General features: G+C 41.4%; 1 protein-coding gene and 1 long non-coding RNA gene across 3 annotated transcripts in view; both read left to right on the top strand.

The window, feature by feature from the left end:
- The window catches only part of DCDC2 (doublecortin domain containing 2), a 135965-nt gene that overhangs the window by 85578 nt on the left and 25076 nt on the right, over positions 1–25311 (top strand). The gene's annotated exons all lie outside the window — the stretch shown is intronic.
- LOC121001700 lies at positions 7222–23612 on the top strand. The gene is made up of 3 exons (XR_005779115.1): positions 7222–7231; positions 14321–14331; positions 23487–23612. It is a non-coding gene; the product is annotated as an uncharacterized LOC121001700 (long non-coding RNA).

The following is a 25311-nucleotide window of genomic DNA, read 5'->3' as shown; positions in this document are numbered from 1 at the left end:
AGCAAAATTTTTAACGAAATGCTATAAAAAAAATAAATTTCTAGCCCAAAATGCATTTAAATCAACTTCAAAAGTGTCCATAGCCTAAAAAGATGAATTAAAGGGGCCCTCAAAAAAGGGTCTTATCACACATTTAATAGTAGCTGTGAGAGCATTAATCCCTATGCATTGGTTAGATACTACTACTTCCTTTCTAGATCTCTAAGATTAACCAGATCTGCCAATTTGAGGAAATGTCAAGCTGGATCAACAGAACCCATGACAGGTTTCTCAGAGTTTGGCAACCATGGCGAGACATCGCCAACTCCTTTTGAAGCTCGCTTGAGGTCCCCTCCTGCCTACCATCTATTAGTATTTAGAGTGTTCAGACGCTAGACACCTTCTCTCTCTAGAAAACACATATTGCACCATTTCTACATAGATGGGCTCCTTGAATGCAATTGTAGAAAGGGGCATTGCTTCCTTACCTGTCTCTGTTTGTTTGAGGGATTGATCTTTATGTAGCCTCCTAACCTGGCTAACTATCACTGCCCCCCCTTCCCCCCTCCCCCTCCCCACCTACCCTCTCCACTGTTTTTCTAAATCTTGATTCTAATATATGTGAGAGTCAGAATTGTATTGAGATACATGTCCCACTGATTGACATTAAGTATTGATGAGTATTGTTATGCTGTAACTACTTACCGTAATTTCAAATGTTGTATATCATGATATTTGCTGTAAAAAAAAAAGATGGATAGGTCATCAATATCTGATCAGTGGGGGTCCGACACCCAGCACCCCAGCCGATCAGCTGTTTGATGAGGAGGATAGGTCATCAATAATAATGGCTGCTCAACCATGTTAAAGGGAACCTATCATCAACTTTATGCTGACCTCACTGACGGCAGCATAAATTAGTGACGGAAATTCTGATTTCAGCGGTGTGTCACTCATGAGCTAAAAGTAAGTGGTTGCCGAGAACCAGCATCATATTCATTGCAGCCCAGGCCTTGAAATGAGTCGAATCTACCTGAGAAGAGTCCTGGTTATTCATAATCTCCTGCTCTCTCACCCATCTGCTGATTATTGGGAGTTCTCTCCTAGAGAAAAAGGGAGAAAAAGAGGTAGAAGACTGTCAGTCATCAGCAGGAATTCATGAATAACCAGGACTCTTCTCAGGTGGCCGTGACTCTTTTCCAGGCCCAGTCTGCAATGATTGTAATGTTGGTTCTCGGCAACCACTTACTTTTAATTTATAAATGACAGACCACTGAAATCAACTCGCCTGTCTCTTCTTTATTCTGCCGTTAGTATGGGCAGCACAAAGTTGATGACAGGTTCCCTTTAAGAAAAATCAGAACATAGTTCAGATTTGTTTTCCCAAAATAAAGCAGTGCCGGCATTGACGGTGTTTCACCCATGGCGCTAAAAGGGTACCTGAATGGCAAGATCAACAGAGGTATACTCAATCCAAATTCTAGTCTATATTTTTTTTAAATTTATTATTATTTTTTATTTGAGACACGATACATCGTACATAAAAACGTACAAACATCATTAAAACATATACAAACATGTCCTGCACATAGAAGAACAATAGAAACCTTCCATGACCAAAGCATTTTGTCTGAATGTTACACATATATCTTAATCCAGCGAGGGTCTTCCGCGGGTTATGTAACTTTCAGCCTAATAATGGTGTTATGTTAGTGTCAATTGCTCAGTCAAATGCCATTGGGTAAGAGTAAAAGGTCTCTTTATTGTTTGAATTTCCCAGCTAGAGAGGATTTGCATTATGAAGCTGCCCCATTTTTTAAAGAACTTTCCTACACTTCCCTCCTTACGCCTTTCTGCTTCTCTACGTTCCAGTGACAAAAAACCTTCCAGGTTTTGTAAGATTGACCCTCTTGAGTGGATCGCGCGCTGCAGCCAATTTTGCAAGAGGCATCTCTTAGTCACCAAGCAAATGGCATGAAATAGGACCGGTAGCCTTCGTTCGGTTGTGCCCTCACTGCCTGTTTCCTCCCAGTAATGAAAGAGATAGATCATAGGTCTTAGGGGAATATTGAGGTTCCAGATATCTATTTGTGCTACTTGACCCCATTGAGAAAAGGTCTGCGGGCAGGCCTAAAGACTGTGATACAGATCTGTGTGTGGTGTGAGACATTTTGAGCAACTGGTCTATTTGGTCTGCTAGTGGCTGGCGGCAAATTGAAAGCATAGATAGCATTATGCATTATCCTAAAATGTGTCTCTCCAGGTTTCATTTAGTATTGATTTTCTCAGTGCCCACCAGCCTTTCAGAATCTTGTCCCCCGCCTCTTGATCTTCCAAAATCTGGGCCCATGGTCTAAATGACAGTTGAGGCAGCCCATCCCCTAAGGCTTCTCTGACTTGGGAGTAGAGAGAGGATATGGATTGGGGGCCTGTCCCTTTCAGTAAGATCTTGTCAAAGCCATTTTGATTTGTTTCTCTCTCTCGAGAGATCAGACAATCTGTCAGTGAGAAATCTCCTGACCTGGGCAAACTGGATGCCCTGGAAGGGGTTTAGTTTGTATTTGTCTCTGACCTCCTGATATGTCAACTACCTATGCTCTAAATCATGCATCATATGTTGGGCTGTGAGGATCTCCTTTGCCCTCCATTCTTTAAAGAGACCACTATTCCTACCTTGCTCAAATTCTGGGTGGCCCCATAACGGTAGGTATTTCGATATCTTTTGACATAAATGGAAAAGAGCTCTCCATGCTGCCCAGGTATGTCTGAAAAGGGCTGAATTTCTTGAGATACATAGGCAAATCTTTCAGTCCCATGTGGAGCAGGGTGCAGAGGTCCCAAGGGGAGCAGAGGTTTTTCTCCAGTACATAGTCTGAGTGAAAACTTGTGTGCCGCACCAAGTCTATAATATGTCTGAGTAGGCAGGACAGGTTATATAATCATATATTCGGCATATTCATTCCCCACTTTATTTTGAGGGCCATGAGTTTTTTTTATACCTATCCGAAGGTGTCCACCTCGCCACAGAAAATGTGTCATTTCACTGTGCAACTTGGCTATATCCATATGTTTAATCAATAAGGGCAAAGTATGAAGGGGGTATAAAAGTCTTGAGAAACTCATCATTTTAATTAAATGTATCCTTCCCAAGAGTGATAGAGGTAGGTTGTGCCATTTACGTAGTTCTTGAACTATTTTATGGATTAGGGGAGTATAATTAAGCTTGCACAGAGAATCCGCCGTGCTTCTCACTTTAATCCCCAGATAGGTTATACTGTTTTTCGCTATCGGTATTCCACACAGAGACTCCTGGTTGGCCATGACGTTCCCTCGCTGTAACTGTAGGAGTGCGCACTTGGCTGTGTTAACTCTGAAGCCTGAGAATTTTCCAAAATCATTGATGGTGTTTAGTACACCTAACAGCTCCTCCCGGGGTCGTTCCATGAACAGCAGAACGTCATCTGCGAAAATGCCTACTCTCAGCTCAACATTCCCTACCTTAATGCCCTCAAATTCTGCCCGGGTATTCAGATAGCGTACCAAGGATTCTGTGTTTATGCTGGGGCGTTTTGGTTTGTATGAACTCTCTATATGCCTTTTGAACCTCCCTGCTAGTTTTAATATATTGGGTCTTGGTTGCCCTTTTAAACCCTTCTACATGTGTAATCAGGCGGCCCCTTATCACTGCCTTACCCGCCTCCCAAAACAGTTTGGGATTGGAGACATGTTCTTGATTTAAAGTACTATACTCTAGCCACCAACCCTGCACTAAAACGGCAATGGATTCGTCTTTCGCTAGGAAAGATGGGAACCGCCATACAAACTCTGCTCAGGATCGTGTCCGCCAGAGTCAGGATAACTGGTGAATGATCTGAGATCACCAGATTGCCAATGAGTATCTCCTGCACCCTAGACATCAGCTGGGGATCTGTGAACCAGTAATTGATTCTAGACCATGAATCTTGTGCGTGGGAGTAATGGGTATATTCCCTGTTGTCAGGATGCGAGATCCTCCACACGTCCGGCAAGGATGTGTCCTCTAGGAAGGCAGCCAGAACCCCACCACCCGCCTGTTTGCAATCTTCATTTGGGATTGCTACTGCATTAAGTTCACCCCCCACTATCTTGTCCCGTACGGGATCTTTCAGAAGCCCGTCTCTCAAGGATTCAAAAATGGCTTCTGATCCACATTCGGGGCTTATACATTATAGAGACTGAGTTCTTCACTTGAGTCGGTTATCTTTAAAACTAACTCTTCCTTCATCATCTGTGGCTTGAGCCTCCAGTTTAGCCATTCTCTGAAAGTCAGATTCTATTAGGTGCGTTTCCTGCAGAAGGGCCATGTCTGCTCCTAGGCGCTTAAAATGACGCAGCACCATCATGCGCTTCTGCAGACCTTTGACGTTCCAGGTTATTATTTTAACCATTATGTAATATAAGACAGCATCTCACCCTCGCTGTGCAGACTCATGTAGGAATGGAAGTAATCAGCAGGATCAAAACAATAACTCCAACAGAAAAAAAATAAGTTACATTATGAACCACGTGGTAGTCCCACTGTAAAGAGAAGAAAAGTTGTAGACTTCCTTTTTTTCTGGTATCCCACGACCCTCCGTTCCCTCCAAATCTGGACATGTTGGGGAAGAAAAATACCTAATGTGACAGTACCTTCATAGCTCGACGCCACATTAGGGCGTATCTGTGGAGCCTAGCAAGAAGTCCCTCAGCGCCGATGTTGCCTTTGCTCTTTGGCTGCTGGTGTTATGCGGTCCATCCCCTGCTTTATTTAACCCGGTGATGATCCAGGTGAGTTGCGCAACGTGGTTCTTGGTCCGCTTTTGTCTACTCCCTCGCTGCCCTCTTGATCTGATAAATATGGACCCTGAGCGAAAAATGCTTCAGCCTCCGAGGCGGATTCAAAAGTCTTGAACGATCCATCTGCACATCTGACGCGCAGCACTGCCGGGTACACTAGTTGAAATCGGATATTGCGTTGAAATAAAGAAGTACAAACCCCGCTGAAAGTTTGTCTTTTTTTTGTCACTACTGCAGCGTTGTCATTGAACAGCATGATTTTATTACCTTGGTAAGTTAGCGGTTCTTTGCGAGCCCGTTATTCTTGTATGACTCTGTGAAATCTAGGTACTTCAGGATGACCTGCCTCGCTCTCGGGGACCTCTCCATGTTCTCTCTTGGTCCATCTGCAGCATTTAAGCTAGGTCCCAGTCTATGCACTCGTTCCAATTTTTGTGGTATTGATAGGCCAAGTGTTTTAGGTAGGTCAAACTCACAAATGCATCGCAGCTCCAACCCCGGCACCTCCTCCGGTAGCCCCACCAGGCGTAGGTTACTGCGGCTAGAGCAATTTTCTAAATGGTCCACCTTATCCCTAAGCTCCCCAACCGCATTCTGCAGCATCGCCACTTTTGCATTGGTGCCTCCTAGGTCTTCTTCCACACGCGAGGTCCGTTGCTCAAACTCATCAATGCAATAGCCTTGCTGTGTAAATGCTTCTTGCAGCTCTGTGAGAGCTGATTGTACCGTAGCTGACAGTGAGGCCTTGAGGTCCGGAGCCAAATGATTTGCCACCTCAACAGCAAGGCGCTTAAGGTCTGTGGCTGGGAATGAGATGGGCCCGAAGATATCTTCTTGGGAGGGAGCAGGCTGTAGGTCCAGGGGTACTCTATCAGGCGGGATTGTAGTATTCTCAGATGCCATCTTGGACACGTTATTGATCTGCCTAGGCCTCTGATCCTCGCCGTCACCCAGTTTCTTCCCACTCCTCAATAAATACCTCTCCATACACTTGAAGAAGCCTTGCGGGGTATCCCACACAATGGATGGTAAAAATGAGCCCGTAGGCAGTCTGTGGAGGGTGATGCCGCTGGGAAAGGTAGCGGAGCTCCGCTAGTCGTTCCACTTCATACCATCGCCGAATACGGAAGTCCAAATTCTAGTCTTATTTAAAAAAATAAAATGGAAATATCCGTATGTGATACATACCAGCATAGCACCAGTAATAAAGTAGACATATTCTAAACTTATTTGTACTGTATTCCCATCACTAGGAACTGGTATTCTGACAGAATATCGAAGGTTTACCATTACTGTTTTTTACTCTATATGTGTAATGTATTTTACCAGTTTTAGGTGCTGCACACAAAAAAAGCAGAAAGCTTGCACTGCACTTTTCCTGGGGCTGCAGTCTTGTGAACTGATGAGAACACCTTTTATAAGTAGGGTTGCTATGATGCCTTACTATACAGTATTTGGGGGGGGGGGGTACTATCTCTCTTAGAGTGAGGAGACGTATAGGTCATACATAGAGCATGTATGGCCTATAAGTATCCTCATGCCAAGTAAAGCGCTCTCTCCCCAAGATGAGATAGTACCGCCCCCCCTCCCCCCCCCCCCGCAAATCCTGACTTAGGCCTCTCACACCCAGTTAAGCCAGTACTCTCTGCTCTGCACTGATGAGGGGCAATCACCCTGAAACAGCTGTCTGCAGATGAGGTGCTGGCTTATTTAATATCCAAGTCATGTCTCAAGGCTTATTTAAAGGTTGGAACACTGACTTATAGGATAGCTGCCTGACATCTGGTGGCATTAGAGGCAAAGCTTGTCAAGAGCTCATTTGCATCCCTTCCCTACTATACAGTGGTAGTTTCATGCTTTGTACTTTTGTTATACTATTATTTGGTTGCCTTTGTGAACACTATTTTACAGGTGCTCAACAAAGGTTTTTTTCCCCAATATGGCTGTAATTATAGGACTTCATAATTTTAGTTTTGGCAGATAGTTGTGTTTGGCTTGCACGCCCTTCTTGGAAAATACTTTGACAGAATCAATTTGTCACTGTTTGGATCTGTCTTCAAAAATCTGCTTGGTCTATTCAGAGTGTGCCAACTCATCCTAGAAGACACATCCTAGCATTGCGATTCTGCTTCGATACAAAATGTGATCCTCTGAGAGCAGAGAAAGTGAGAACTCCGATTAGCCAATTGCTGTGGAGAATAATCACACTCCAGAGTTCCTGGAGGCAACTTCTTCCCGGTAGAGGCATGGTAGCAATCTGGAAGAGTGATATTAAGTCTCCGCTGTGAATTGTTGCCTACTTCTTATTTGCTTCTACCAACTAGCTTTTCATTGATGTAACAGTATCCATCCTATGAAGATATCATTAAGATATTCCTGCTCTGCTCTCCTTATCAGGTAGTGGTTAAGAAAACAAATGATGCTGAAGGGAATTCATGTATAGCTGGGGAAAAAAAACAAATTGTGGTTTGCATACAGCTAGACGTTTCAATTTCAGCCGTTTCTCTAGTTACAATAATTGCACGTCCATTTTTTATTTATTTTTTTACAAATGGTAAATGCATCATTACTTAGAATATGCTATAAATTATCCCTTTCTGACATAACCCATAACTGCAAATTACAGTAGCCTAAGGCAGACGTTTATGGTGCTTCTGTACCCTATCAACTTTGGTCCAAATTAAAGTAGTTATCCATCATGCGTAAACCTGTCGGATAAATACCAATGTAACAGCAAGGTAACCTGGGCTGGCAGCGGCAAAAAAACATTACAAATATCATTAATTAATGCATGTAAAGAAAGAGAACCTGGAAAATACATTACTAATCCTGAGTACAGCCTATATTATTGCCCATAGCTGCATTCACAATTTGCAGGCTTCAGAGCTGAAATCCTTGCTGCTCTGGTGAGTTCCATTTTTGAAGGTGTTGTATGCTAGGCACTGTTCAGTAATCTTGGGTAGGAAGATGTAGCCGTATATAATTTGATTTATTTGTGTATTAGTTCATGTCATATATTTGTTAAAGGGATTGTCCAGCCTTTACTAAGAGATGGCCTATTTTTAGGATATACCACCACAGGCTGATTGGGAGGGGGGACACCTCGCACCCCTTCCAATCACTTGTTTGGGTATAGCTCTGTCGCAAGAACTTGGCACCGGAAATACACAGCACCATGAACCTTGTAGTGGATGGAGGTAGTTACCACAGCGCTGCTCCCATTGATTTCGATGGGAGCAGTGCTGTAATATCAAGCTCCCTCCACTACAAGGTTGATGGCTCTGACTTCTGTTGACAGGGCGGAGGTGCAGGATATCGGACCTCTGCCAATCAGCAATTGATGGCCTATTCTGAAATTGGGTCATCACTTAGTAAGCAGCAGGATCAACCTTCTTAGCAGATAACTGCATAAAAGCGATCTGTACAGACCACGAAGTGGCGCCTATTCCTACATGAAAAATTGAAAATAACGTCACTCTAAATTCTTTAAAAAAAAAGTTAAACATAAAAACTGAGTTTAAACTATAGGTCATATTCTGATGACACATTCTCTTTGTTGTTTTCAGTTGCTTGCAAAACTACAGAAAGCCATTAGTGTGAATGGAAACAGTTAAAATAGAAAATGTAGAAAACAGTTGCTTTGCCTTTGTCGGATAGAAACGTTCTGATCTAGTAACGTACACCTCCTGCTAATTTCTTTTTACAGCCAGTGTCCTTGATAAAACAACAAGTGACCTCTCCGGAGCAGGCTGCCTTGGTCTGGAGGATAGATCAAGCTGTAAAACACAAACTATTGTGATTCTTAGTTACAGGCTCAGCAGCTCTTCAGGCATTAAACTGTCTCAGCAAGTAATGGAAGGTGAAGTCTAACACTTTCTGTATGTAGAGGCACAATTTTGCTTATCTCTTACTTTATAATGTGTCGCTCTGAAAATTAAGTGTACCATTGCATATAGCAACAGACCCATCCCCTGAAGCAGGAACAAATGTTTGCATGGGTGATGGCATCAAACGTACCAGGGTAGTTTTTTCTACATTTTATGTGTTTAATTAAAAGCTGCCACCATCAGGCTTCTCAGGTTTTTTTTTTTTTTTTTGATTCACTAGACTTACACAATTTTTTTCTATAGGAATAAATGTGGCATGAAATAAGACTATTATTTGTATTAACCCATAATGTACAGTTGGTGAGTAAAGCATTGCTATGTACCAGATTATACTTCCATGCCCTAGATAATATGTATGCAGTAGTTAGCAATGAGTAGTTAGTGAAATGGGAAAATTAAATGCCCCGTACTGAAGAGTAGGAAACTGGGAAAATAGCGAAGACCATAAGTATACAGTGATCCCTCAAGATACAATGGCCTCAGGATACAATATTTTCAACATACAATGGTCTTTTCTGACCCATCGTAAGTTGAAACTAGACTCAACATACAATGTCTCAGACTCAGATCCAACCAATCTTGTCCACTTCTCTGGTACAATAGCTGTATTAGTTGCTAGTTAGCATCTATTTCTGACTGTTATATGTAAGGACTTGTTTTATCTGCTTATTTTTCTTAAATCTTCATTTTCTCTTCTCTTTGATCACATTTTGGGGCTTTGGAACCAATTACTCAACTTACAATGGTTTCAACATGCAATGGTTTACCTGGAACCAATTAATATTGTAACTTGAGGGACCACTGTACCCTATTTCTGTGATGGCTAACCTCCGACACTCCAGCTGTGGTAAGACTACGACTCCCAAGATGTCCCCTTGCTTGGCTGTTCTCAGAACATAGAAATGAATAGAGCATGTTGGGAGTCGTAATTTCCCCACAGCTGGAGTGCTGGAGGTTAGCCATCACTGCCCTATTTCCTGAATTCACATGGTGGGGATATTTGAGTGCAAGACAAACTATTGCATGAACGATCACATTAACACAAAAACACTATTATTGTAACATGTAAAATCTAGTCTAAATGATTTTCTATATTGTTAATTGGTTCTTCTTATCTGCCTATGTAAAGGATCCTTAGGAGGCTACTAAATATCCTAAAGCCAAGGAGAGGTGAAATAATAGTTTACCAAAACCTGAGGAAGATGAGACTTTTCCATGATAAAATACAGCATTGTGCAAAAGTTTTATGCAGGTGTGAAAAAAAATGCTGCAAAGTAAGAATGCATTCAAAACCAGAAGTGTTAATAGTTTTTTTTTATTTTTATCAATTAACAAAATGCAAAGAGAAAAAGAGAAATCTAAATCAAATCAATATTTGGTGTGACCACCCTTTGCCTTCAAAACAGCATGAATTCTTCTAGGTACACTTGAACACAGTTTATGAAAGAACTCATCAGGGAGGTTGTTCCCAACATCTTGGAGAACTGTCATAAGATCTTAGGCTTGCTCAAATCCTTCTGTATCTTCATGTAATCCCAGACATACTTCCAGGACTCATTGTTCTTCTTTAGGCTGAAGATAGTTCTTAATAAAATTGGCTGGATATTTGGGGTTGCTTTCCTGCTGCAGAATAAACTTGGAGTCAATCAGATGCCTCCTTGGTGGTGCTGTATGATGATACTGCATGGAGAACAACATTAATCCTGACTAAATCCCCAACTCTGCTGAAATTCAGCCTCAAACTTGCAAGGACCTTCACCATGCATCACTGTTGCCTGCAGATACTCATTTTGGTACCACTCTCCAGCCCTTTGTCTGTTACAGACACATATTGAAAATTGTGAGGGCACATGTTGCCATATTTTTTCAGTTCCTGTGTTTTCATGCAAAGTTAATTTGCTTGGCCTTGTTTCCTCGTCAGAAGTATGGCTTTTTGCCTGTAATTCTCTGGCCACTTCTCTGAACAGTAGATGTACCAGGGTCCCACTGGTTTCTGCCAGCTCTGAGCTGATGGCACTGCTAGACATCTTCTAATTTTAAAGGGAAGTAAGCATGATGCATCTTTCATTTGCTGCCCACTACGTCTACGGTCCTCAACGTTGCCGTTTCTTTGTGCTTCTTCAAAAGAGCCTGATGCAGTATAACTGCCTTGTCTGCCATGTATTTTGAACTATCTTCAGTGTAAAGAAGAAAATGCATTCATCGGCATGATGATATGCCCTCCACCAAGTACTGATTCCAACATAATTGAGTCTAGGATTACATGAAGAGACAAAGGGATTTGAGCAGGCCTACATCAACAGAAGAACGGAGGTTGCTACTTCAAGATGTTTGGAACAACCTCTTTGATGAGTTCCTTCAAAATCTGTGGGCAACTGTATCTAGAAGAAATGATGCTGTTTTAAAGATAATGGGTTGTCACACCCAAATATTGATTTGATTTAGATTTCCCTTTTGTTCATTCACTTTACATTTTGTTCATAAATAACGTATATTTTTTATTTATTTTTTACTTTACAGAATTTTTTCCACACCTGCCTGAAACTTGTGCATAGTACTATATATTACATTGTTTCATGTATTCAAATTATACAGCTTAGGCTACTTTCACACTGGCGTTTTGGCTTTCCGTTTGTGAGATCCTTTCAGGGCTCTCACTAGCGGTCCAAAACGGATCAGTTTTGCCCTAATGCATTCTGAATGGAAAAGAATCCCTTCAGAATGCATCAGTTTGCCTCCGCTCCGTCTCCATTCCGCTTTGGAGGTCGACACCAAAACGCTGCTTGCAGCATTTTGGTGTCCGTCTGATGAAACTGAGCCAAACGGATTCGTTCTGACAAACAATGTAAGTCAATGGGGACAGATCCGTTTTCTATGACACAATATGACACAATAGAAAACGGATCCGTCCTCCATTGAATTTCAATGGTGTTCAAGACGGATCCATCATGGCTATGTTAAAGATAATACAAACGGATCCGTTCTGAACGGTTACATTATCTGAATGGATCCGTCCATGACGGATCCGCACAAAACGTGAGTGTGAAAGTAGCCTTACAGATAAGCAGCAGACAGCGGGAACCTCATCACTTGCAGAGCTTTGCATGGTTCAATATATACGATTTGTATACAAAACTACCAGTACCATTTCTTCTTTATTAGACCTGCATTATTTTGACATTGCAATGATGTGTCCATCTGATATATTTTTTGCAAAGTGCTGTAGGCGGTGAATATTGCACATCTCACCACACATGAGCTCTGTGGGCTGATGATTAATCATTTACATTTTCTCATCAAGAAGAGAAATAGCATGTACAGTATTTTATTATTTGCTGGAAGTGACACTTTTACATTGAACCTTATGTACAGTAGTATCTAGAAGTTAAAGCGTGTTCTCTTTTTTTAGCTAATGTTAGGTAGAGTGTAATAGAACAGAATATTTTCATGCATAGGTCCAAGCCTATTCTTAGGTATATTACTGTTTATGTCTATACTACTCTACTCTAGGTAGTATAGTACTTTGTATACAGTATATTATATATTTACATTATAGGGGTTGCCTGAAAAATATTCTACAGTTTTCAAACCAACAGCTGGATCTTAGTACTTTTGTAATAAATTGCATGCATTTAAAAATGTAGTATAGCCACTGAGATATTCAATAAAATCTAGTTGTATAGTGCCACCTGCTGTTCTTTTTCTAATTTCTCTGTCCCATTCACTGAGGTGGACGCACATGCTCAGTTCCTTCCTTCAACTGCCACCAGCTGTATCGAGGCAGAAAGACCAAGGCAATTACAGAGAAGAAACGTCTTGCCCAGTCTCCGAGTGCACAACTGACCATGTCATATGAGGGGTTAAATGTCTGCAATTGGCAGTATCACCGATCGCAGACATTGCCTCTGGGTGTCTACTGTTTAGTCTAGTATCTAGTGTTTAAAACGGGAGAAGCCCGGCGGCTATCTTACCTACTCCACTCAGGAGCAGGTGCCATCTTTAAAGATCGTACTGCTGATGTATATAGCCATACAGCGGTAGGGAAGTGGTTAACTTCCCCCCCTTTGATTGGACTTTTAGCATGGCAAACAGCTTTGCTGGATCTTCTCAGTCAATCCATCACTGCGACCATTGAGAGCCCCCTGTAGTGACTTAATTTGAGCATCACCTATTACTCTAATCAATGCAATGCTCTTCTGTGGACATCTTTATCTAGGCTTATCAAGACAACATTAGACCAGTCATACTGTTATCCCATTTCTATGCCTACTATTATCGTGAAGATGACCTTTCAGATAACATCTTCCCCTCACAGCAGCAGTAAACTGGCAATGTATTACCAATCTGTATGGGAGTTTTTATCATTTGTGTTGGCCGCTACAGAATGACAATATTTCATATTTAATTTTCAATGGATAGTACTACTGAAATTTAAAAGAAAAATATTCTGAACATATTTTATTTAATATGTTGAGTTTAAAAAATAAGTAAAAAAATACCCCTTTTTGATGGAAGTGTCCCTTTAAAGAAGATTGATCTGCATTCGTACTGACAATATCATTCTGTATTGTAAATGAGGATGTTAGAAAACACAGATTATTATTCTCCAGGGAATTGCTCATCGTTAAACTGCTGTAAGTTAAATGTAGTGTAAACAACAACCCTCCACTCTGAAACGGTTAATAATGAGACGTTCTCTACCATAAATCATGAGCGGCCTGACGTGGGCTGATCTGTTCTAGGCCAGTAGGTTGCGGCAGCAAGGATCCCATTTATGATGTGTATTGAAATTCTTTCTAAAAATGTATTTCCATGTACTTCTGAATACAACCATGTGTATAGTGCTGAAGTAATGTAGATGCATTGCAGAACGTTAATCCTAATATCATACGTCTTCCTTTATGACATTCACAAAATCCTAGAAAGCTGTGACCCAGGCGCTTGTCTGAGAGGTCATCCTGGGGTAAAACGGACATGGTCGTGTGCAGGAGGCCTTAGACCACCTGCACAGTGAGAAATACGTGCGTTTTTTTCCATGCGGATTCCCGTGCGGAAAAACCACAGCATATTACAGTACTAGCAAAGTGTATGAGATTGTACAAATCTCATGTGCACTTTGCAGGTTTTTTCCATGCAAAAAATTGACCTGCCGTGCGGATTTCAACGTAAATTAAGTTTGTGTTTTTAGCTGCAGATATCACCATTTTCAATGGAAGGGTGAGATCTATGGCAAAACCGTATCAAAACTGCACCAAAAACCGGAATTAGACATTGCAGATTTTGGTGCAGATATGCTGCAGAAACACATATTACCTATACGGAAATAATTACCCCAAACTAGTCATCTTTGTGGAGTCATGTGTCTCGCTGGTCATGCAGTCCCACTGGGGTGTGATTGACATTCCAAAGAGGGTCCGACGTCAGCAGAATCACTTCTGAAATCTCTTCCACGCTGAGTAGCTTCCTGCTTCCCTGGCATGTGCAGTGAAGCCTGGGGTTCTAGATGTGGCTACATCTACGCATGTGCTGGAAGCCAAAAGACAAGTAAACTTGGCTCAGTGTGCATACCCTAGAGCAGAGTTCCTCGGCTCCAGTCCTCAGGGCCCACCTGCCGGTCATGATTTGAGAATATCCCACAGAATGAAGACCTGTGGTAAGTCCTGATACATGGACACCAATTCTGTCACCTGCTCAATACTAAGGAAATCCTGAAAACATGACCGGCAGGTGGGTCCTGAGGACTGGAGCTGAGGAACACTGGCCTAGAGGCAGGGCCCAACAGAGCTACATGTTTCAGCAATGATTCTGCTGACATCTCACGCTCTTTGGCGTGTCACTCTCTTTATTATAAAGAAATTGTCTAATTAGAATTTTAAGACCGGTCTGGTAATATCTACTGTATTCTTTCTAAGGCCGCTTTGGTCGGTGTTTGATCAGTGATTATGGTGAGCCAGAAATCAGCAGCGGGTCAAAAATACAGAACGGGGGCAAATCTTTCCATTATACCTTAACTTTGTGTAGGCTTCACACTGGTTTCGGCCCAGGTTCACTGATGGAAATCGCAGATCAAGCGCTGACTGTGTGAAAGCGGCCTAATAGTTGCTTGGCAATGAGATAACCGCTTTAGTTGTGGCGATTGGGCACCAGTAGTATGGTTTTTAAGGAGTGGTCTGCTTCATATTTTTAGTATGTCCCGATGAGAAATGGGAGCAGATCAGTTCATTGACTTTAGTCCGTGGTACTGTATGTGGATTTTTTTGGTGTTAAAGGGGTTGTGTCACTTCAGCAAGTGGCATTTATCATGTACAGAAAGTTTATCCATATTGCCTCCTTTGCTGGCTGGATTCATTTTTCCATCACATTATGCACTGCTCCTTTCCATGGTTACGGCCACCCTGCAATCCATCAGCGGTGGTGCTTGCACACTATAGGAAAAAAGCACTGACCTCTCTAGTAGCTAGGACAGTGGGAGCTCACATAGGACGGTGCTTTTTCCTATAGTGTGCAAGCACGACCACCACTGATGGATTGCAGGGGGGTCATAACCATGGAAACGAGCAGTGCATAATGTGATGGAAAAATGAATCCAGCCAGCAAAGGAGACAATATGGACAATCACAATACATTAGTAAGTGCATTGTATTAACTTTCTCTACATGATAAATGCCATTTGCCGAGGTGACAAAACCCCTTTAATACCTCTCATGAGATGATATATTTCCTGCAATACCGAGATTGCTTAGTTATGTCTGGTCTTTCTAGATGTGCTTATTCCAGTCACTATATTTCTTTAAATTTTTCACTTTAAAATCAATGTAAAAAAAAATTAACCCCAGTGTGTCCCTACCCCCGACATAAACACAAGGATCTCAGCCATAGTATTCCAGCATTGCTCAATGTATTCTAGTCTACATCAAATCCTTTTTTCCATTCATAGTAATGTTGCATTGAATGCTCTGCCCATCACTAAAGACCCCTTTACACTGGCTGAACATTGGGCAGATCATCACTAACAACTGTTCATAGGAACGCTCGTTAGCAATAATCTGCCTGTTTAAAGGTGCCGAAATGCTCGTTCATCGGGTAATATGATCGTTTGTGCAGTCACCTAAATCATCATTTGCCGTCAGAAGATCGTGCCGTCTAAACAGCCTCTGCCGCCGGAAAACAATAATTATATATAGGGACAAGCAGTGGCATTAGGGATCGCTCCTCCCCATACTGTGGGGATCGCTCCTTCCCACACATGTACAGTTAGGTCCATAAATATTGGGACATCAACACAATTCTAACATTTTTGGCTCTATACACCACCACAATGGATTTGAAATGAAACAAACAAGATGTGCTTTAACTGCAGACTGTCGGCTTTAATTTGAGGGTATTTACATCCAAATCAGGTGAACGGTGTAGGAATTACAACAGTTTGCATATGTGCCTCCCACTTGTTGAGGGACCAAAAGTAATGGGACAATTGGCTTCTCAGCTGTTCCATGGCCAGGTGTGTGTTATTCCCTCATTATACCAATTACAATGAGTAGATAAAAGGTCCAGTGTTCATTTCAAGTGTGCTATTTGCATTTGGAATCTGTTGCTGTCAACTCTCAAGATGAGATCCAAAGAGCTGCCACTATCAGTGAAGCAAGCCATCATTAAGCTGAAAAAAACCAAACAAACCATCAGAGACATAGCAAAAACATTAGGCGTGGCCAAAACAACTGCTTGGAACATTCTTAAAAAGAAGGAACGCACCGGTGAGCTCAGCAACACCAAAAGACCCGGAAGACCACGGAAAATAACTGTGGTGGATGACCGAAGAATTCTTTCCCTGGTGAAGAAAACACACTTTACAACAGTTGGCCAGATCAAAAACACTCTCCAGGAGGTAGGTGTATGTGTGTCAAAGTCAACAATCAAGAGAAGACTTCACCAGAGTGAATACAGAGGGTTCACCACAAGATGTAAACCATTGATGAGCCTCAAAAACAGGAAGGCCAGATTAGAGTTTGCCAAACGACATCTAAAAAAGCCTTCACAGTTCTGGAACAACATTCTATGGACAGATAAGACCCAGATCAACTTGTACCAGAGTGATGGGAAGAGAAGAGTATGAAGAAGAAAAGGAACTGCTCATGATCCTAAGCACACCACCTCATCAGTGAAGCATGGTGGTGGTAGTGTCATGGTGTGGGCATGTATGGCTGCCAATGGAACTGGTTCTCTTGTATTTATTGATGATGTGACTGCTGACAAAAGCAGCAGGATGAATTCTGAAGTGTTTTGAGCAATATTATCTGCTCATATTCAGCCAAATGCTTCAGAACTCATCGGACGGTGCTTCACAGTGCAGATGGACAATGACCCAAAGCATACTGCAAAAGCAACCAAAGAGTTTTTTATGGAAAGAAGTGGAATGTTATGCGATGGCCAAGTCAATCACCTGACCTGAATCCGATTGAGCATGCATTTCACTTGCTGAAGACAAAACTGAAGGGAAAATGGCCCAAGAACAAGCAGGAACTGAAGACAGTTGCAGTAGAGGCCTGGCAGAGAATCACCAGGGATGAAACCTAGAGTCTAGTGATGTCTATGCGTTCCAGACTTCAGGCTGTAATTGACTGCAAAGGATTTGCAACCAAGTATTAAAAAGTGAAAGTTTGATTTATGATTATTATTCTGTCCCATTACTTTTGGTCCTATAACAAGTGGGAGGCACATATGCAAACTGTTGTAATTCTTACACCGTTCACCTGATTTGGATGTAAATACCCTCAAATTAAAGCTGACAGTCTGCAGTTAAAGCACATCTTGTTTATTTCATTTCAAATCCATTGTGGTGGTGTATAGAGCCAAAAATGTTAGAATTGTGTCGATGTCCCAATATTTATGGACCTGACTGTAAATGGAGCGGTCTCCTTCACTGACAAGCAGGCACTTGCCAAGAAGGAACGCTTTCTTCCTGACAATCGTCTTCTCAGTCGAGTCAGAATAGGTATGTTCTGCCCATTACCTAAACAATTACCGTCCTTAAAATCCCCTAAAACATTACCATGATATTCCATGCAGGTTGTGAGTCAAGAGTCAAGACACCTCTTTCCACCATAGAAAATATTGTTCGACTTTGGTTTCCTTCAGATAATGAAATTTAAACTGCTGCAGCCATTTCATCGTAGAGCCTTATCATCTATATTTGATGTAGGAAGGCAAAGAAAGGTTACAGGTTGCTGGAGGGAACTATGCATGCTGATGCCGGCGCATTCACTTTCTATCATGTGTCATTTTTTGTCCCAGTCACAACCAATTAACTATATGAATCAGCTAGTGACCATAGACCCAGGGATTTCACTAGAGATTAAAGTACTGAATTGGGTTAAGTGGACAAACAAGGAAACGCCTGAAGAAATTACGTTCTGCTTCTTAAACTTTCCATCTAATCTCCTCTCTGTCCTCGTTGTTGGCATGCACCGGTGCTACCATAGCTGTTCCATTTTTATATTTTGTAGGTCTCTATGACAGCTAAAATTACATAGATTGCGGAGAATATGCTCAATAATTATTTTCTTGCTACCGGTTGATCTGTGTTTGTTTGAAACTAAAGGGATATCGAAAGCCAAATGAAAACGCAGTTCTGAACATTACACAATCAGATGGAAAATACAGGACATTGGATTATTTCTTACCTTGCCGTTAGGAGAACATAGGCGTTTATCATGAACTGCTCAATGCATTCGTACATCACATCATTTCTACATAATAATTAAATCAGTACTTCCAAAACTTTTTCCTTTGTCCTTTTTTACCCAATGTTGGTAAAATGCTAACTAAAAACATGTTTGGAAAGTGAAGAGTCTTTTGGGTCTTTCTGTAGAGCAATCGGTCAAATATAGGAAGCAAACTACAGGCTTGATACAGTGGCCCAGATTTACTAATGTGTCTGTACCAAAATCTGTCTAAGTGGTGCTAATTGGTGCAATTTGGTGCTTCTAGGGTTTCTACACCTTTTTTTACGACTTGCTCAGCAAGGTGGTGGGGCTTAGCGGAAAGGGGCTAAGCTTCACAGGAAAGGGGGGCAGGGCCTAAGATGCGGCACTTTGTGCCAAAATTGCAACACAAATTCTCAGCTAAAATTCTGTCTCAAAATAAGCCAACCAATAGTTGGTATCGAGTCATAGAAAAGTGTGCACCAGTTTTACCATCTAGCTTGAGCCACTGTGATAAATCTGTTTCGGGTATAGACCGCTTATGCCATCTTCATGATTTGTAAATCTGGGAAGATGTCATCATTTCTGTAATGTCAGTGGAGCTGTCAGCTCTTCCTCATGCCGTTCATGATATCATCAATGAAATATCACTGGATGAACTTTAACATTGTGTGGCAGCGGCTTTCTACTCTTTCCCTATTGAATAGACATGCACAGTTGGCTGAACATAACGCGTATGAGGGAGTCGGGAGAGATTCCTGTTGGCCAATCGATCGATGACCACCCTTAATTCCAGGTGTAGGTATCATTGCTTCTGTTCCTTGCTTTACAAGACTGAAGCTGGTATTTCACAGCAGGGTGGTGGTTGACCACAGTCATGATGTCTCATTCCCTGTGTAGATAAGGCTGAGGCTCATTGATAGCTGCACAGTGCACATGTCTGGTTATGCCCACCAAGGAAAGAGGTTTTTCATCCAGTACAGCCGATTGTGTGTTTATCCATGGCATTGCTGTATTGTGGAGATGTTCCTCATTCAGGACAATGCTGAGCCACGGGGGGCATGGTGGTACTCTTCAGTAACTGTAAAGTGGTATTATTAGGTCATGGTATGACATATTATCTAGTGGAGGTATGGTTGTATTTTGTTTGGTAACAATATAATGGTATTATTCAGTGATAGTATGGCGGTATTATTTAGTTACGCTATGGTGATGGTATTCAGTCACGTATGGTGGTAATACTTGCTCACTGTATTTGTTATTATTTGGGGTAGGACTAATCTGTCTATACAGATTCCAGAGTATAGTATGATATAGGGCGTGTGTTTTACACACTAGAACCTAGCCAAGTGAGATTTATATTTATCATTTATCCCGCCAATAATGTTTATTTTTATGGTATCACGATTTATGATCACTGATGAGCAAAAATGTTATTGTTGATCTGTCCCTTTGTTGACACTGACAAATTATCAATATGATTGCTCAGAAATTAGCAGATGATGATAAACCGCAAGTGTAAATGGTTCTTTAATGGGGATATTTCAAGCATAGGGCTTGGGGCAACATAAGCTGTAAATACGGCCCTGCTAATACAAAGTAAAGAAAAAGCTCAGTCTAGATATACATGTAATAAAAAAGTGTATAAAAGAAAATCTCTAAGGCCATCTCAGATCTCACACACCTGGCATCTCTATGTAAGATCAGACTTGCGTCTGTTGCACATTGAAAGCTAAAAATGTTATTGGGTGCAGAATTAGTTCTTCACATTGGCACTGTGATACTACATTCTAGGTAAGTTGATTCCTAACTATACCGTCATTCTAAACATGGACAGGCATACTGAATGAACATCTTACATCTTCAATGAAGAAGTAAAAAATGCTTTACAATGTATCAATCACTTATTGTTTGGCAGGGTTTCTTTATCAATGTAAATGTTGGTAATTTTGGATAAATATATTTATTACAATAATTTACAATGGTTGTCATAAGCCGTTAAAGCGATGCTCCAGTTCAAGAAAAAAAAAAAGTCACATTAACTGGGGAACAAATAGAACACTTACATACATGGTGTCCAACTATTCATCTTTTCAGCTGCAGATCTGCTCATTCCCGAGCTCCTCTTCTGTCATCCAAGATGGCCGCTGCACTTCTTAAGACTAACTGATGCACACTGTGTATTTGGTAGTCAAAGACTCTTCCTGCTGCCATCGGATTGGCCAGCATTTGTCACAGTGTAACGAGGGACTGCAGTGGGACCTCTTGTCCAGTAGATGGTGCTAGAATACAATGGAAGGGCTGTGGCGAGAGAAGCAGGAAGTCTGGGAGGTGGAAGGTAGTGCTAGGAGGAAGGAGGAGGAGAGTGAGTGCAGTAAGAGGCTTGAGCAAGTAAGGAGTGTGTTGTGGAGTGGTGCTCCTGACCGAGAATAAGGCCCCTGAGGATTGCAAAGTAAGGAGTACAAAGAAATCATTGAGTGCCCCAATGCAAAGAACTGAGACAGAGAGAACAGCTGGTAGGTGAGGTCTTAGAGCATGCATGGAAATAGAGGGAGTCTCTCGGCCCACAGGCACGCCACTATAGAGAGACCATCACTGCCTGGTAGGGCTTATGCTGCATCACTGACTGAAAAGCTATTCCTTATCATTGTTATTACTTCCATACGTTTGCTTGTTTGCTCTTAATTCTGACACCCATAACTTTTTTAATTTTTCTGTGTGAGGGCTAAATTTTGGCAGGGCAAACTATAGTTTTTATTTACACCGTGATAGATTGTGTCATTGGGGACGTGGCAATACTAATTGTGCTTATCTTTTTATATATTTGTATAAATGACTATAAATTATTTGTTATATATTTATATATATTTTTTTGTTCAATATTATTGTTTTGTTTATTTTATTTTTTTAAACTTTTATTAAACTTTAAACGAAGTGCACAAAGTGAACAAAGTTGTTCCTATGCCTGTTTGGGACATGAAAGGTACAGTGAGTACTGGACTGTTTAAGTCTGTCTTGCCACTTTGTAAGTCAGAAAAAAATGATTGATTTAGAGTGTAAGCCCTTGTGGGCAGGGTCCTCTCTCCTTCTGTACCAGTTTGTTACTCGTTTGGTTCACACCTATTGTACCTGTTTTTTGTATTATGTATTGATGCCCTTTTCATATGTAAAAGGATATGAAATAAATTACACTTTCATAAATAATTAGAATAATAATTACAATTGTTCACTTTACTTGAAAGACCAACACAGAGTTCTCTAATTCATCTATCTAGTGTGAGGACTCCAGTAAACAACTCTAATAATTTGGGCTATCTGGGGTCCCATATGGCATAAATGGAGTGGGTTTTCTGTAACTCCAGCTGATAGTGGAAAATCCTCAAGGACTGGATTTGAGAACCACTGGTGTAAGGGTACAGCCACATGATCAGGTTTCTGAAGCCAAAACCAAGAGTGGATTCAAAAATGAAAAGTCAGAACTGTCCTTACTTTCTCTCCTTTTTTGAATTCACTCTTGATTATGGCCTCAAAACTGCAGAAACTTGACTGTGTGGCCGTACCCTAAGTCTCCACAAGTCACTAGTGTAAGGTACCAATCTATATGACACTAATCATGACTCTCAAAACCAGATAATCAGTTTCCTCCTTAATAAAACACTAAACAGGAAAAAAAATTGAAAATCCCCTGTAATTTTTCCCTTAACCTCCTAATCCTGTTACTTGTTTTTACTTATTACCATACTTCAATCTGGAATAAGAAATATATAACGTTCTCTCAGCTATTTCCCCTTCCTCATGTGACAGTTGGCTAAAGGAAGAGCGTTCCCCGCTGCTCTTTTTGCATGTGGGGGACAAGTAATGTAAGCCCTGCCCCTTTGGCAAAACGCCAACCCTCAGCGATCTGTCAGCCAAAATGGAAGAAATCAGAAGGAAATTAAGCTCTGCGTTCTTGAAATATTTCTCCAAAACTTCTTTCTCTTTCCTGAGCATGTAGAAAATCAAGCAGACAGACGTTTATCCTCAATTTGTTTCATGTTCCTTTAATTTTCTTCTGGTGGCTTCTTGCAGAGACTAGTGTAATAACTAATTATGTGAGCGCTAATAACTGATATCCACACCCGTTGCAAAAGGCAATGGTCCTGTAGATGAACACAGTGAAGGAAATTAGTTTGCATTTTCTTATTTCCAAAGCATTAGTCATGACAGATGCCATTGACTTTATGGATTTTTTATTAAACAGAGATTGTTGTTTTTCGTCTTAATTTTTTAAATTGAAATATACCTTTTGTTAATATCATCAGCATTTTCCTTTTCTTTTTTCTTTTTTTCCTCCCTTTCCAGCAAATTATATTATTGACAGCAAATCATAAACTCGTGTGTCCTTCTCTATCCCTCACAGCAATCCATGGAATTTAATGAGGCAAAGATTTTTACATTTTATTTTTAATTTGATTTTGCATTTTTATGAGGCAGCCTCCATGGTAAATCACATTAAAAATGTTTATGGTCACATTAGCTTTCTTGCTTACATACAGAGCTTACAGTTAATAAATGACTCTGATTTCCATAAAATATTCAGTGCAGGCCATTATTACAATGATTTTTTTTTATCCCTACTGCTAAACTTCAATCAGTTTTAGATTTGAAATGCTTTAAATGGCTGTGTGTAATGTTATAATTTGTGCAGCAATACATTTTTTATAGTTGCCAATGGTTAGAAAGGAAGCTTGGGCAAAAGGTATTAATTGGCATGCTTAATTATTTTAAATATATTGATTTTGCACTAGTTATTTGAATTTATAACTCATTTGCCATTTAGTGCCTGTATGTAATTTTCTTGTTTATCAGCACGTACAAAAGGATTTTGGCGATGTTACTGTGAAATAATGAGCTCTCTTGACAGTTTTTGTATTCCATTCTTTTCCCACATAAATCGGCTAAAAGCTTTATTAGAAGATTACGGCTTCACCGTTTTTCTCTTTCATTTATGGCTGTTTTTTGTTTTTGTTGACAGATTGTTAAGAATCATATTAATGTCTATTTTTGCACTATTGTCATTACATGACACTTTTTGGCGTTGAAGGCATCCCATGTATTAATATAGACCTAAAGGGTTTATCCCATGATTGATGTAAAAATTAAATCGGGCATCATATAGAACATGCCACTCTCTTCATAACAAAGCTAGAACCAGCCCTGTACCTCACATGGATCCAGAGATCTCTACATTCATTGCTCTGCTAGATTTTCTTCAGTTTGGCAGCTAAGGGGTGTGTCCTTTCTGCTGCAGCTCTCTACATATCAGAGCTCAGGGGGCATGTCCTTTCTAATGCAGCTCTTTCCCTGTAACTGTCACAGCTTCTAACAGTAGATATAGCTGTTGGCACTTGAAGGATGAAACAGAGCATGTGCGATCAGGGTCATCCAGCTCAGTAGGTGGACGTGCACATTGCTATACAGATTAAACACCAGGGGCCATCATTATAAGGAAATTAAGAAAATACCTCACAACCACAGCATTTTTGTAAAATTACAAAGGTAACATTTAATTAATGTTGGGCCACCCTCTCAAACTCTTGTCAGCAGTTTTGACCATACTAAACTGCCGACAGTACTAGTTGTGGCTGGAGAGAGCTGATCAATATCTTTTGTGGAGCTTTTATTATTAGAATTAGTGTTAATATTAAATTTTATTCTGCAAATATAAATGCACTGGGGGCAAACTCTCTGCACGGAGCTGGTCACAGCCCTGCCCCTCTGCTTAGTGGTCTCCTTGGTGGGATGCTACAACTGTCAATCAGAGCTCAGGAGCTGTGAAGCAGCACGATGCAGAGAGCAGAGAACAGCTCGCTGTGAAGCTTCACTTCCAGTGCACGCACAGGAGAAGAACCTTGCTGAATAAAATATCATATTCATACTACTCGACAAAAGCTAAGTTTGTGCTTTGTACAGTAGTTCTATTCCCAGCTCATACCTAGTTCTGTTAGCAGTTTAGCAAGGTCAGAACTGCTGACAGACTCCCTTTAATATTTATTCCAAATGTTTTTTGTATTTCCACATTTCAGTTTTTGTATATAGTTTGTGAGGCAGTGACAGGCCTCATGGCTGTTAGGGGAGGTGTATGTCAGGATTTTCCATATCTTCCCCATCAGTTGCCAAGCCTGAGGCAATACCAGGTGCCACAATCACCTGAGAATAAGGCCTCATGCACACGGCCGTTGTTTTGGTCCGCATCCGAGCCGCCGTTTTGGCAGCTCGGATGCGGACCCATTCACTTCAATGGGGCCGCAAAAGATGCGGACAGCACTCTCTGTGCTGTCCACATCCGTTGCTCCGTTCCGTGTCCTAGTCTTGTCCACGCTTTGCGGACAAGAATAGGCATTGATATTAAAGGCTGTCTGTGCCGTTCCGCAAATTGTGGAACGCGCACAGACGCCATCCGTGTTTTGCGGCTCCACGATTTGCGGACCGCAAAACACACCACGGTCGTGTGCATGAGGCCTTAAAGAAACCTCTGAGTGAGAGATGGTGAAGAGTGGGATCCTGGAGAGTGTGGAAGCAGAGTCTGGCAGAGGCTCTGTGTTGGGATCTGGGAGCCTGGTGTCTGGATGAAGGCTTGCTACCTGTTTGGCGTGAAAATAGGTTGGTGCTGCTGTCAGCAAGGACTCTCTGAGGCAGAATTGCCACATGGTGTGAAGCAGGGCCGGCCTTAGGTGTTCAGGCGCCCTGTGCGAGCTAACCTTGTGGCGCCCCCCCCCCCAAAAAAAAAAAAAAAAAAAACACTGCTTGTTGCTGGCATCATGGCATAGGCTGGCTGACTATCCAACCAAGTAGTTACCAGCCCACACACCCCAAAGGCCGGTGTAATGTTATACTTCCCTACTTCGTGAGATTTCCCTACCCTCGTCACTTCCAGTCGCACCGGACAT

Source organism: Bufo bufo, chromosome 5 (genome assembly GCF_905171765.1).
Source record: "Bufo bufo chromosome 5, aBufBuf1.1, whole genome shotgun sequence".
Classification (NCBI taxonomy): Eukaryota; Metazoa; Chordata; class Amphibia; order Anura; family Bufonidae; genus Bufo; species Bufo bufo.
This window is presented reverse-complemented; position numbering and strand designations above follow the sequence as displayed.